Genomic DNA, 14,055 nt, shown 5'->3' on the forward strand with positions numbered 1-14,055 from the left:
ATTTTCTTTTCAGTTGCTACTCACAGAGATACAATGTATAACCACAAGCTGAGTATCCAAACCTCGTTTTCCTTTTCGCGCGCGCGCGCGCGTGTGTGTGTGTATGTGTGTGCACGTGTGCACGCACACATACACACATGTGCCCTGGACATATGAGATGCAATGAATGAAATAAGAAAAATGTCAGAAATAGTGAATGTCCTTGAGAAGTTTACAGGGAAGGCAGTTAGAGGACAAGTTAGGCATGTAAGTGAGCAAATATAATTGGATGTGGCAAATTTCACAGGATGGGAAAGTGAAAATTTTCAGCAAGTTTGAGAAGGAGATAGAACATGACCTGGAAGGAAGAGGAGTTTAAAATAAAGGGTAAGAAGAAGGAGGACATTCTCAATGGGGTTAGCCATGTGTGTAAAGTCTCAGCAGTGATGTTTTTAAATGTATAATTTAATAAATTTGCTAGCAAATAAGCAAAATAGTAGTACCTGTTTACTCCTGATTCAGGCACAGTATTTGCAAACTGACATGCTTGTTAGTTGAGTCATTTGTTAATTTCGTCTTGTCACCAATGATTAGATTATTAACTATGTCCTTTTTTAAATTTTCCAAAATATTCTCTAACTATAAGGATCTTGACCAACTAAATTACTTTCTCTTTTGCTTGCTTGTTTTGTAAGCATGGTGTGGTTGTGTGTGGGGGGGTGGCCTTATAAGGACTGTCAACTATGATTTCACTTATTTCTTTTTAAGAAATTCTAAGCTGGTGTAGGAGAATGGGGAGGGATGAAGACAAATGAGGCATGATCAGATGCCACTGGTGGAGGCTGGCACCTGGCTGATGTCTGCAAATTGTGCCAAGGCTGGAAAGGAAAACCTGGCTAATGAATATGCCCTACTGTGTTTTGGGGCTGATTGAAAGAGGACAAAGAAAGGGCCACTCAGAAGAAGTAGAAGCCAGGAGCCTTCAACAAAGGGCTGTTGTTTCCTTGCCAAAGAAGGTATCTAGATAATCGGGGACAGGCACCTTCTGAGCCACTTGCTTTTCTTAAGCTTCATGCCCTTGCATGACCGGCTGCTTCCATTTATCATCTTTCATTTCCTCTTTCCTCCTTTAGTTAACTTCTTAACTAAGGAAATAGTAAAGAAGAATTTCATCCTATCAATAAAAAATAGGCGTAACAATGAAACGATGATCAACTTGGCTTTATCAGGGAAGGCTATTTCACGCTAATAAGATTTATTGACATATATTAATGATAGTCTTGAGCTATGTATAAGATCCACAGATCTCTGTGACTATAGATAGGAGGAAACCAATAATCCTGTAAGTAAAGCTACAGATATTTATATATTGATAGAAAAAATGTAGAGATAGCAAAATCTCTATATAGATATTTCTAAAGCTGCTTTTTGAAATTCAGTTAAATTTTAAAGTGGTTTTTCTTTTCAGTTTTTCTCTAGTCATTTGAAACCACAGACTCCTTAAATCCCCATGCTTCAAAATGTATTCACTTCCTTCAGCCAACATTATTCACAAATAAGGAGGAAAACAAACCCCAGCTCAAGAAAACCTGATACTTTAGGGAGTTAGGGCCCTCCAAACATCATAATATAAAATAGTTGCTGTCATTTGAAAGGTCATTGAAATTTAGGGCTGCCTTCAGTAAAAGCCCTCATCTCAAGCAAGGATTTGCCTGCAGCCCTGGCAGACTTGCTAATCCTTTGGTTCTCAGCACAGTTGAGAAGGCAGTGCTAGGCACAGCAGAAAACTAGAAGTTCTCATGGTTATTGGAGACAGAAGGCAGCCTGGGGTGGGTATGCTGGTCCAGAGGCTAGCTATCAGAGCTGAAGAGGAGTCTGGCAGGCTGGAAAAGAAGAAAATGATCCAAGAGAAAGAAAAGCCTTGAACTTTTATGAGTTATTTCTTTCCCATTTCTCTCCTTTTGTTGTCTCCATAATCTGCTCTCTAACCTTCCTTCTTTTTGTTATGGAGTGATTAAAGGTCTCAACTCAACATTCTACAAACATAAAAAATTGTAATTTTTTTAATAACTGATAATATACTTGCTCTCACTGAGGGAGGAGAAAGGGGAATCTATTTGATCTCATCAAAGAAAGTATCCCAATATAATCTGATACTGTTTTAAATCTCAGACTTTTCTAAAAGCTTCAATCTCTCACCCTCCTGCTGAGGCTAGTTCTTTGTTCAAGAGCAGCTGCTGCTGCTACTGTTGTGAGGAGTGAGCTGCAGTTTGGCATGCCCTGTATTCCTAGTCCTTCTCATAATTTCCTCATTCCCCCCACCCCCCTGGAGCTGCATCCTTTGCAGAAGCAGCCGCAGAGCTGGAGGGGAGGGCACTCATCTTCCCATGAGAAAGAAGGCAGTCTACAGAATCTAGACGCCTGAGTGTGGTCACTCTTTGTTGACCACTGCTGTGGTGCCCTTCCTTAGTCTGATTCCTGGCATGATGATGCAGACTCAGTGACAGCTGGGTCTGTTTGTGTGGAGGGAAGTGCCCGTGACTTAGACCTTGATCATTCTGTTTTTCATGGTCTCTGCTAAAATGGGGATTGCAGCGTAGGTGGCATACAGAATTTGCATGGGCAGCATTCAGCTCCAAAATGTAACCAACCCAAAAGATCACTGGAGGATAGTCAAACTTTCCTGTAGCTCTTGCCAACAGTACATGTTGTATTCCTTCAGGCTGGACAACCTGCTTTGCATAGTGACCACAAAGGCAAGCTATTGGCTTCCCTCCTTCACTTAATCTCATTTGGGTCACAGAAACCAGCTGGGTTCTTGCCTTGATACCCAAGTCCCTTGAGAACTAGAATGGCAATCTCCTCACTTTCTCTTTCCTTGGTGTGCTCCATGTATGCTCCACTCTCATTCTATTGGCCTAGGTACTGTTGAGCCTCTTGCCATCAAAAATATCCAGATAAATAGCTGATACCAGTCCTTGATTTCCAGAAACCCTCCAAACTTCAGAGGACTTATGTACAATGTGCTTAGTTACTCCAATTCAGGGAAAAAGAAGGGATACTGGCAGTATTTTAGTTGGGCCTAATTGCTAGTGTAGACAACACTGAGAAAAAGTATCATAAAGAAAAATTAACTTTTGTGTATGTGCATATATATGTGTGCATGTGTACACAGTTCTATGAGTTTTAACACACACATATATGTAGATAATACATGCACGTGTAAATTTGTGCAACCAACCACAGTATAATTGGGAAATATAATGGTTACAATCACCCCAAAACACTCACTTGTGCTATTCCTTTATAGTTATACCTCTCCCTCACCCATAATCCCTGGAAATCATGAATCTGTACTGTCTTTTCAAAAATGTCATAAAAATGGGATAACGGGTATGTACTTTTTAAGACTTGCTCCTTTCACCCAGTTAGTCTCAAGGATTTTAAGGTTCAACCAAGTTATTAGTTATTGCTTCTATCAATAGTTGTTCCTTTTGAATGCTGAGTATTCCACTGCATGGGTGTTCTACAATTTGTTCATCCTTTTACCCTTTGAAAGACATTGGGCTGTTTCCAAGTTTTAGTGATTGTGAATATAGCTGCTATAAACATTCATGTACAGGTCTTGTGTGAACATTAGTTTTCATTTCTCTAGGGAAAATACTCAAGAAAGAGATTGCTAGGTCATGTGGTGAGTATATATTGAACTTGAAAAACAAACAAACAAAAAAACCCTGCCAAGTTGTTTTCCTAGAATGGTTCTACCATTTTGCACTCCCACCAACAACGTAGGAAAGATCCCATTTTTCCTTTTGCCAGGATTTGGTATTTTTGTGTTTGTGTTTTGTGTTTGTTTTCTATTTTGTGTTTGTGCCATTCTAATATGGGCATAGTAGTATCTCCTCCCGGTTTTAGCTTGCACTTACTTCCCTAATGCCTAGACTTATAATCTCTTTAGTGAAGTAATTCTTCAAGTCCTTTGCCCATTTTTCCCTTTAAGCCATTCATTAGGTGAATTTTTTCTTTCTTTTTTTTCTTTTTTGAGTTTTGAATGTTCTTTATATATTCTAGATATAAGTCCTTTGGCTTATATGTGGCTTGTAAATATTGTATCAGTCTGTAGCTTATTTTTTCATTTTCTTAACAGTGTCTTCACTAAACAAAATTTGATGGACTATAATTTATCATATTTTTTCTTTTATAGATCATGCTAATGGAATATGTCTAAAAATTTTTCATTTAATCTTAGATCATAAGAATTTTCAGTTGTTTGTTTTAATAGTTTTATGGTTATAGGTTTTAGATTTAAGCTTATTACGCATTTTAATTTTTGTGTGTGAATTTTAAATTTAGGTATACTTTTTTCTGTATAAAGATAAACTGTTGCTTCGATATCCTTTGTTGAAAGAACTATACTTTCTCCATTGAATTGCTTTTGCATTATTGTTAAAAATGAAATAGTCATATTTGTGTGGGTCTATTTCTGGACTCTGTTCTGGTCCCTTGAACTACATGTATTTCTTCATGAGTACTACTCTGTCTTATTACTGTAGCTTAAAGTCTTAAGATTAGATGCTGTGATTACTCCAACTTCATTATTCTTCAAAACTGTTTTAGTTATTCTAGCTCCTCTACCATTCATATACATTTTAGAATCAGCTTGTTTATATCTTCAAAAAAAATCCTGTTTGGAGCATTCCTCTCAGGTCCCCTCCTTCTGTGGGAGCTTTGTACTCTCACTCAATAAACTTTATTGTTGCTCAATAAACTTTGCTTTGCTGCCCATCAAAAAAGAAAAAAAGAAAAAGAAAAAAAATCCTGCTTGTATCTAGGTTAGTATTGAATTAAATCTATAGATCAGCTTGGTGAGAATTGGTATCTTTAACATGTTGACTCTTCCAATTAACGAACTTAGTATGTCTCTATTTTGGTCTTCTTTGAGTATTTTTAAGTGCATATTTCTTAGGTTTGGGATGTAGCCCCTGAATTTTTTTTTTTTAGACTTTATCTAATATTGCAATTTGGGAACTTATTATAGATAGCATATTTTTTGTTTTAGTGTTAACTTTTCTTTCTTATTTATTTATTTAGATTTTATTTATTTATTTGTCAGAGAGAGTGAACACAAGCAGGCAGAGTGGCAGACAGAGGCAGAAGAGAGATGCAGGCTCTCCACTGAGCAGGGAGTGGGACTCGATCCCAGGACCTTGGGATCATTACCTGAGCTGAAGGCAGCTGCTTAACCGGCTGAGCCACCCAGGAGTCCCAACTTTTCTTTTTAAAATTACAGTGAAACACACATACCATAAATTTTATCATTTAAGTTATTTTATTTTATTTAAGTAAACTCTTTTCCCAACTTGGGGCTTGAACTAACAATCTTGAGATCAAGAGTCATAATCTCTACCAACTGAGCCAGCCAAGCACCTCTCATTTTAACCATTTTAAACCATTTTAAAATGTACGATTCAGTGGCATCAAATACTTTCATAATGTCATACAATTATCACTTCTATCTAGTTCCAAAACTTGCTTATTACCCCAAAAGTAAAGGGTATTATTTTTTGAAGTTAATTTTCAATTGTACTTTGTTAGTATATAGAAATAAGACTCTTGTGTGTTTACTTTGTATTTTGTGACCTTTCTAAATTCACTTACTAGTTCCAGAAGTTTTGTTGTAGATTTCTTGGGATTTTCTATGTAGACAATCATGTAGTCCATAAGTGAGGGTAGTTTTATTTATTCCTTGCCAATCCATTGGGCTTTTTATTTAACTTTATTTTAAAAATTGCATTTTGTTCTTCTTTATATTTTCTGATACTTTCTATTCTAATATTTCTGTCAAGAATGTTTCCAATTACTTATTTGAGAGCTTTTATAATAGCTGTTTAAAGTCTTTTGTCAGATATCCCAGTATTTAGTCATCTTATTGGTATCTGCTGATTATCTTTTCCCACATAAGTTAAAATCTTCCTGGTTCTTTGTAGACCAAGTAATTTTGGATTGTATCCTGGACTTGAATATTACTTTATGAGGTTCTGAGAACTGCTTAAATCAAATGAAGAATATTATTTTTGTTTTAGCAGATAACCAACCTGGTTGAGCTCAGGCAACAGTTCCTACCCTCCTTTTGTGGTTCCAATGCCAGTTTAATTTTCAAAGCCTTTGTGGTACTATTTAGACTCATCTCATAGGTGCCCCACTCAGTGGTCAGTGGGGGACCTGGGTGGAGTTTACACATTAACTCAATTCTCAAAGTCTTTGACTTGCTAATTAGGATCAAATCCATGCATGGACATGATAGGCTTGAGCTTAGGAGTTCATGAACAACTTTATGTAGTCAGTTTCTCCAGATGCTCCTTTTCACTATCTCCCTAGTATTTCCCATGTCACTAGTTCCCTCTTTTTGATCCCCTAGCCACAAACTTTCCATTTCCTGCACCATATCTGTGGCCAAGTGACAGGAGGAGATATGAGAGGGAGAGGATGAGAGAGATGAAAGAAAAGGAAAGCCATGGGATTTGATCCCACTTCTGAGACCTGCAACTCCACTGAACAGAGAAAAATTTCTCTCCTTTTGACTTTTGGGAATTTGGGCTCCCAAACTTTGCTGTTACCACTGCTTTCACTGCTGCTACCATTGCCACAGGATAATCTGATGGCTGGGAGCTGCAAAATTGGAGAAAATAAAAAAATAAAGAGGTGATTTCCCCCACACTCTCTGAAATTCAGTAGATCCCTTCATTGCTTCTCAAGCCAGAACTAGAGTGCTTCTCCTGATCTCTCTCTATATGCACTTCCGCATTTCCACCTACCTCAGTTTCGTGTCAGGGTACAGCACATAGGAGGGAAAGTAAAATAGTAAACTCACCAATGGTTCAGTGCTATTGTGAATTAGAGGGTTCTTCCTTGATCTGCCGGCTAGTATATATTTCCTTTTTTGGGTCTTCAAATATCTGAACCATGCTTTCTGTCTATGTTTTATACTTGCATTCAGTGAGAGAACGGGAAGCATGTGCTTATGCCATCATACCTAGAAACAGAACTTCTGACAAGTTTTGCACAGCATAATTTTTTTAACCCAGCCAATTTTGATTTGAAGAAGTGTTGTTAATTAAGGCATCATTACATAAAATTAGAATAAAGTATTACTAGATCTATACTCTTTCTATGCTTCAGCTTTCTCTTCTGAAAAGTGAAGATAATAATTTTTACTTTACAGAGTTGTTATGAGATTTAGATGAGGTAATGTATATGTAACACTTAGGATTGTTGCTCAAACATAGTGTTATATAAGCTTTTGGTATGATCATCATGCACCATTAGAAAGACATTAATCATTTTTTGTAACATTAGATCTATTTCTGATATTTCAAATGTATGTGCAAATGGAGAGAAAAAGACAAATTTTAAGCAATTTTATGGAATGTGGGGAAAATGTAAGATAAATATAATATCAGTTTTATACTTCTGTATAAAAGTTAAGCAAGTAAAATACAATGAAATTCAGATCTGAAAATTAAGCAATAAAAAATCCACTGAAAAATTTTTCTTTCTTTCTTTACTATAGATACCAATTTGTAAAAATAAACCATGACTTTCCTTGAAACTTACTTCAAACGTGAGTTTTCTTATTAGATAAATATAAAATTTCTCATTCTTTCTCTGAAGAACAATTTAGCAAGAATCCAAAACTCATTCCATTCTAAATGCTGAAAAAATTAGGATTCCCTACTAAAGCTACTCCCTCTGTTTGGGAAAGCACTGAGTCTTATTTTTCAAACTAATAACAGATTATATCTGCTGAGTTGAATTCTCTTGAAAAGTCCTGTCCAAATTGCTTTAGAAGTGTCACTTCCATTCTTGCTGTTGTGTACACAGCAACAGTCACAGTAACAATTCTGTATATTTTGTCAGGCTTTCTGTTGTTCTCAGCCATTCTTGGGAGTTAGTCTTTAAGTCAGGGATGGGACATTCATTTACAGTTCTTCAAAAGAGCATAGCCATAGTTTTAGCTTGGTTGGCTGACATCATTCTTTAATTTGCTCATATCTCCAAAGTGTCAACATAGTCCAACCCTGTTTCTCCTTAGAAATATTTTCTCCAAGTGTAAAGGAAATTAACTTAAAGTCCCCAAATTGTGCCTACTTAAATTACACAATATGCATAGTCCAAATGATAAAAATGACTATCTCCAAAAGGCAGTCTCACTAAACCTTTCTACTTCTACATTGTATCTTACCTGACACCAGCTCCCCGCTCTTAGTAGTCATCTCTAACCTGTATACTCCCAACTGAAAGAGAGCAGGTTTTACATCTCCTTATTCTGCCATTATTCCCTTTTGCCTGTGGGGCTAGCTCAACAGGAGTCCTACAGAGGACAGAGCAGTTTCTGAGTATTGGAATCTATCTTCCCTTATGCCAGAGAGGAGAGGGCACAGAGTGTGTCCTTTATATATCGCTAACCTCTGAGGAGAAGTGACTATTAAAATGTGGTCTGGGCTTTCAGGGATTACCTCCAAGACTAGCCTGGAGTCTCCAAATTTCCTTTCCTTCAGACTCCTCTACAGTCGGCTTTCAGGCCCCCTCAACTTTAATTTTTCTTTCCTAGCAACTTATGAGTGTGAGAAATGAGAGGCACAGTACTGTTTTCAGGAAACTTTAGTCACTTATATATTGACTTTTGATTTTTTTTTCCTTAAGTAAATATCTCTGAAGTCAAGATTTGATGTTCTAATTACATAATTTCTAATATATGAAAAATAGATATATCTATCAAAATACATCAGAATCTCTAAGGTGGGACAAATGTATCAGTATTTCAAAGATCCCCAGGTGATAACAATGTCTGGTCAATGTTGTTGAGACCTCATGCTTTAGAGGTTGTTGTAAAAGGAAAATGAGATGCTGTATATGAACGTCCACCCTACTAGGTGGGACATAAGTGTTGTCTTTCTTATACTTCTGCTAACAAAATGGGTATTTCCTTTATACCCTTCATTGACCAGCAGCTGAAAAATATCAAATTACAAATAAATGTGTTTAATAAGGTGGTGTATTCTAAATATATGCTTTCATTGGCTTCTGTCAGTGAAATCAAGTACCTCCTGATTTTGTAACACAGGAGTAAAGGGCTTTTGTTTTGTCAATTGTGGTTACCTGATGCTCTTTTCTATAGAATGGTATCACCATTAAGCATATGGCTGAATGGCTAGATGGAAGATTGGCCATGAAATCCAAAGAAAGTTGTTTTTGTTTTTGTTGTTGTATTATTTTGTTTTTTTTTTTTATGGTTGCATCAAGCTCTTGGTATGTAATTGTGAATAAAAGAGGAAGGGTTTTTACCCTCTTCTAGCTTATGGTCTAATGAAGAAGAAATACCACAAATAAAACAAACAAACGAACAAAGGAACAAACAAACAGAAAACAGAATTACAAATTGAGGAAAGTACTACAAAGAAAAAGAATAGAGAACTGTGGGTGAAAATAATGGGAGGATGTAGAAGAACATACTTTACATTCAATAGTTAGGAAAGACCTCTCTGAAATAAAAATATTTATGTTAAGACCTAAAGGGTGCGAAGAACTTTACCAAAAGAACAGAAAGAAAGAGCATTTCAGGTTGGGGTGCAAAGTCCTGAGGTTGGAAAGAAGCTTGGTAAATTTAAGGAATTGAAAGAAGACCAATGTGATAGGATCCCAGAGAGAAAACAGGAAGTAGCATGCTGACTCACTTATTACTGATGTATTTTGGTTTATTCCAAATGCTATAGGAAGTCATTGAAGAGTTTGGGCAAAGGGGATACTACAATATATATTTTTAGATCACTCTGACCACAGTCTGGATACAGGCAAGAATGGAAACAGAGAACAAGTTTAGAGGCTATTCAGTGGTTCATGAGAGAAATGATATGAAAGTAGACATGAGATGTTATTTTGAAGTAGAATTGACAGATGATGGAAAAGAAATGGAGGGGTTGATTAAGAGTGAAGGAAGAATCTTGAGCAACTTGGGCTATGGGCAAGACCCCAGACAAATAATTTGGTGTGTGGGGTTGGGGTGGTAGATTTTAAGAACTCAGTTGTGATGTATAAAGTTTGAGATGTCTCTGAGTTGATCCAAAAGGAAAGGTTGGGGAAGCAGCTGAAATCTAGGGAGAAGGTGGAGCTGAAGATAAGTTTAGGAATCATCAGCATATTGGAGATATTTAAGTCAACAGATATAGGTGAGGTCACTCATAGAAAGAATGTAGAGGAAAAAGCCCAGAAGTTCAGGACAAAACATTGGACCTCTAAGTATTTAGAGATGAGGTAGCAGAGAAGCCCAAATGGTCACAAGGGTCAGGCACAGACACTGGCCAGTCTGAAGAAATGCTAGTGACATCCCTGTTTTAAGAGGGTCTTGGAAGTCCCCTCCTGTGCTGCATTAAGTAAATGTTTACCAGGGTGCCAAAAAGGGTCCAAGAGAGCAGAAAGCCTGGGGCAGAAGTGGGTCAGGACTATAGCTATTTACAAGTGGCATGAAGTATTTCAATATTTTAGCAACAAGTATAGTCAAAGTGGTACAAATCAATTGAATATCAGTACTGGATCTTGCAAAGTAATACAGAGGAGCAACTAGAGTGGTCAGCAGAGTTTTTGGTGTCTTGGAAGCTCGAAGGGTTAACTGTGTCTAACATTGCTCAGATGAGGCAACATGCAGACCTTGACAAGAGAAATTTCAGCAGAAAGATGGGATGAAGCCAAATTACAGTGAATTGAAGAGTAAATGAAGAACAGTACGCATATGCCACTGGGAAATTTGGCTACAAAGTAGAGAAAAAAAATTAAGTAGATGGAGGGTTGTGTAAAGAGATAGTTAAATATAACTGCTTGCTAGTGAGAGTGATATAGAAAAGTGTTGTGATGCAGAGTCCAGGAGAGAACCAAAGTAACACACTCTTGAGAAGCAGAGAGATGAAATAGTATCAAGAGTTCATCAAGGGGCGCCTGGGTGGCTCAGTGGGTTAAAGCCGCTGCCTTCAGCTCAGGTCATGATCCCGGAGTCCTGGGATCGAGCCCCACATCGGGCTATCTGCTCAGCAGGGAGCCTGCTTCCCTTCCTCTCTCTCTGCCTGCCTCTCTGCCTACTTGTGATCTCTCTCTCCGTCAAATAAACAACAAAAAAAAAATCTTAAAAAAAAAAAAAAGAGTTCGTCAAAAGCCAGCAAGAGAAATGAGGGCAATGCCAGGCTGGCATATAGGTTTGGTGATAGATAAAAGATCACAGCCTTGTCTGAGAGCTTTTATTTTCTTTTTTTCAAAATTATTTTTTACTTTTTAGTATTTACTTAAAACAGTGTAATATGAGTTTTAGGTATACAATTTAGTGATTCAACACTTACATAAAACACCTGGTGCTCATCATAACGTGCATTTCTTTTTTTTAAAGATTTTTTTTATTTATTTATTTGACAGAGAGAGATCACAAGTAGGCTGAGAGGCAGGCAGAGAGAGAGGGAGAAGCAGGCTCCCTGCTGAGCAGAGAGCCTGATGCGGGGCTTGATCCCAGGACCCTGAGATCATGACCTGAGCTGAAGGCAGAGGCTTAACCCACTGAGCCACCCAGGCGCCCTGCATAACGTGCATTTCTTAATCCCCATCACCTTTAACCTATCTCCCATCCTCCTCCCCTCTGGTAACCATCATTTGTAAGAGTCCGTTTCTTGGTTCACCTTTTTCTTTTGCTCCCTATATTCCTTTGTTCTGTTTTTTAAATGCCACATATGAGTGAAATCACATGGTATTTATCTTTTTCTAACTTATTTTGCTTTGCATAATACTCTCCAGCTCCATCCATGTTTTTGTAAATGACGAGGTTTCATTTTTTATGGCTGAGTAGTATATTTCATTGTATGTATAGACCAACTCTTCCTTATCTGTTCATCAGTTGATGTACATTTGGGCTGTTTCCATAATTTGGCTGTTGTAGATAATGCTGCTATAAACATTGGGGTGCATGTATCCCCTATGAATTAGTATTTTTGTACACCTTGGGTAAATACCTAGTAGTGCAATTGCTGAATCGTAGGGTAGTTCTATTTTTAACTTTTTGAGGAATTTCCATAGTTTTCCACCAAGAGTTCAGGAGGGTTCCCCTTTCTCCACATCCTTGCCAATACCTGTTGTTTATTATGTTGTTGATTTTAGCCATTCTGACAAGTGTAAGGCAAGGTCTCATTGTGGTTTTGATTTGTATTTCCCTGATGATGAGTGAAACCGAGCATCTTTTCATGTGCCTGTTGGCCCTCTGTCTCCTTTGGAAAATATCTATTCCTGTCTTCTGACCTTTTTTAAATTGGATTATCCTTTTGGGGGTGATGAATTTTATAAATTCTTTATATATTTTGTATACTAACCCTTTATCAGATATGCCATTTGCAAATACCTTCTTTCTTTCTGTCAGTTGCCGTTTAATTTTGTTGATTGTTTCCTCTGTTGTACAGGAGACTTTCATTTTCATGAAGTCCCAGTAGTTTATTTTTGCTTCTGTTCCCCTTGCCTCAGGAGACATACCTAGAAAAAAGTTTCTACATTCATGCCAAAGAGGTTATTGCCTGTGTTCTCCTCTAGGATTTTAATGGTTCCATGTTTCACATTTAGGTCTTTGATCCATTTTGAGTTTATTTTTGTGTGTGGCAGAGGACAGTGGTCCAGTTTCATTCTTTTGCATGTTGCCATCTAGTTTTCCCAACACAAGTTGTCCAAGAGACTTTTTCGCATTGGATATTCTTTACTGCTTTGTTGAAGATTAATTGCCTATATAGTTGAGTGATCATTTCTGGGTTTTCTGTTCTGTTCCATTGATCTATGTATCTATTTTTGTGCCAGTACCATACTATCTTGATCACTATAGCTTTGTAATATAACTTGAAGTCCTGAATTATGATGTCTCCAGCTTTGCTTTGCTTTTTCAAGGTTTTTTTGGTTACTCAGGGTCTTTTCTGTTTCCATACAAATTTTAGGATTATTTGTTCTAGCTCTGAAAAATGCTGATGGTCTTTTGATAGGGATTGCATTGAGTACATAGATTTCTTTGGGTAGTAGAGTCATTCTAACAGTATTTGTTTTTTAGATCCATGAGCATGGAATGTTTTTCTGTTTCTTTATGTCATCTTCAATTTCTTTCATCAGTGTTTTATAGTTTTCAGAGTAGAGGTCTTCCCCTCTTTGGCTAGGTTTATTTCTAGGTATCTTATTGTTTTTTGGTGGAAATGTAAATGGGATTGTTTCCTTGATTTCTCTTTCTGCAGTTTCATTATTGGTACAGAAATGCAACAGATTTCTGTTCCTTGATTTTGTATCTTGCAACTTTACTGAATTCATGAATCAGTTCTAAGCAAAAAAAAAAAAATTATTTTGGAGTCTTTCTGGTTTTCTAGATATAGCATCATGTCATCTGCAAATAGTGCAAGTTTGACTTCTTCCTTGACAATTTTGGGGATTTTATTTCTTTTTGTTGTCTGATTGTTATGGCTAGGACTTCTTGTACTATGTTAAATAACAGTGGTGAGAGTGGATATCTCTGTCTTTTATTCCTGACTACAGAGGAAAAGCTCTTAGTTTTCCCCCATTGAGCATGATATTAGCTGTGGGTTTTTCATAGAAGGCCTTTATTATGTTGGGTTATGTTCCCTCTAAACCTACTTTGTTGAGAATTTTTATCATGAAGGCATGCTTGCACTTTGTCAAGTGCTTTTCCTGCACCTATTGGAGTGATCATATGGTTCTTATCCTTTCTTTTTATTAACATGGTGTATCAAGTTGTTTGATTTGTGAATACTCTTGCAACCCAGGAACAAATCCCACTTGATCATGGGGAATAATTCCTTTAATGTATTGTTAGAATTGGTTTGCTGGTATTTTATTGAGGATTTTGGCACCTATGTTCACCAGGGATATTGGCCTGTAGTTCTCTTTTTCAGTGGCGTCTTTATCTAGTTTTGGTATCAGGGTAATCCTGGCCTCAAAGAATGAATTTGGAAGTTTTCCTTCCTTTTCTATTTTTTGGAATAGTTTGAGAAGAAAAGGTATTAA

At 37.0% G+C, this 14,055-nt stretch overlaps 2 protein-coding genes across 2 annotated transcripts in view; one reads left to right on the top strand and one right to left on the bottom strand.

Moving 5' to 3' along the window:
• LOC125092828 (multiple coagulation factor deficiency protein 2 homolog) overlaps window positions 1-11,028 on the bottom strand; it is a 30,114-nt gene extending 19,086 nt beyond the window's left edge. The window contains exon 1 of the mRNA XM_047717272.1: window positions 10,970-11,028. The gene's annotated coding sequence lies outside the window, so the exon portion shown is untranslated. The remainder of the gene's footprint in view (window positions 1-10,969) is intronic.
• The window catches only part of PSD3 (pleckstrin and Sec7 domain containing 3), a 735,018-nt gene that overhangs the window by 145,274 nt on the left and 575,689 nt on the right, over window positions 1-14,055 (top strand).

Source organism: Lutra lutra, chromosome 2, assembly GCF_902655055.1.
Source record: "Lutra lutra chromosome 2, mLutLut1.2, whole genome shotgun sequence".
NCBI classification, from domain to species: domain Eukaryota; kingdom Metazoa; phylum Chordata; class Mammalia; order Carnivora; family Mustelidae; genus Lutra; species Lutra lutra.